A 990-nucleotide genomic window follows, 5' to 3' on the forward strand; every position below is an offset into this window, starting at 1 on the left:
TTTGAGCGGACGGTAGTGGAGAGCCCGGATAGACCAAGACAGTAGAAACATTTGGCGCCCACCGTGGGGCCGGAGGTTTATACCCAATGGTGACCACAAGAAACGCTAGCACTGAGGAGACGAGCGGGATCGTACGCGCTCTGGAGCTGAGNATGGAAGAGATGCAAAGGAGACATGAAGAAATGCAAAAGAAGCATGAGGAGGAGATGGCGGCCGTACGCGCCGAGTGCCTAGCCCAGCTGCGCCAGGAGAAGGAAAAACAGGGGGGAGAAGGTAGTAAGGAGGCCCACAGTAGTGCGCAGGGTCAGGGTGATCAGGGGAAAGGAGAGCAGAAGAATACCGGGGAGGAGGAGAAGGAGAGGGACGAGGAAAGTTTGGTATTGATTAAGTCGGAGGTGCCGTCAGTGCCAGTGCCATTCGTCCAAGCTGTAATGGACGTCCGTATCTCGGATCAGTTCATTCCCCCGCAATTCAAGATGTACGATGGTACTGGTGACCCCGACGCGCATGTCAAGTCGTTTACTAATGCCATGGCCTTCCGAACGGGAAGTGATGCCATCTGGTGCCGGGCATTCTCATTATCCCTCGAAGGCGAGGCTTTAGAATGGTTCAACTCCCTACCTAACGGCTCGGTAGAGAACTTCAAGGGACTAAGCAACATGTTTACGGATCAATTCGCCGCGTGCCGGCCACAGGACACTACTCTGGTCGATCTGATGAATATGAAACAAGGGAAGGAGGAGGCCCTTCGGACCTTTATGGAGCGATTCACCAAAACGCTCCGGCGGGTCAGGGGGTTAAGCGTGGAGATGGCCCTGCAGTATGTGATGCCGGCCCTTAGGCCGGGACCTTTTAAAGAGAGCGTCTGTCGTAATCCGCCTAAAACGCTGGAAGAATTGCGTCAACGGGCGGCGGACGAGGCCANGGTGGAGGAGATGAAACAAAACTATCGAAGGGAGATGCAGGAAGCGAAGGATAAGAGTGAGGGCA

Source organism: Vigna radiata, chromosome 5, assembly GCF_000741045.1.
Source record: "Vigna radiata var. radiata cultivar VC1973A chromosome 5, Vradiata_ver6, whole genome shotgun sequence".
Lineage (NCBI taxonomy): Eukaryota > Viridiplantae > Streptophyta > Magnoliopsida > Fabales > Fabaceae > Vigna > Vigna radiata.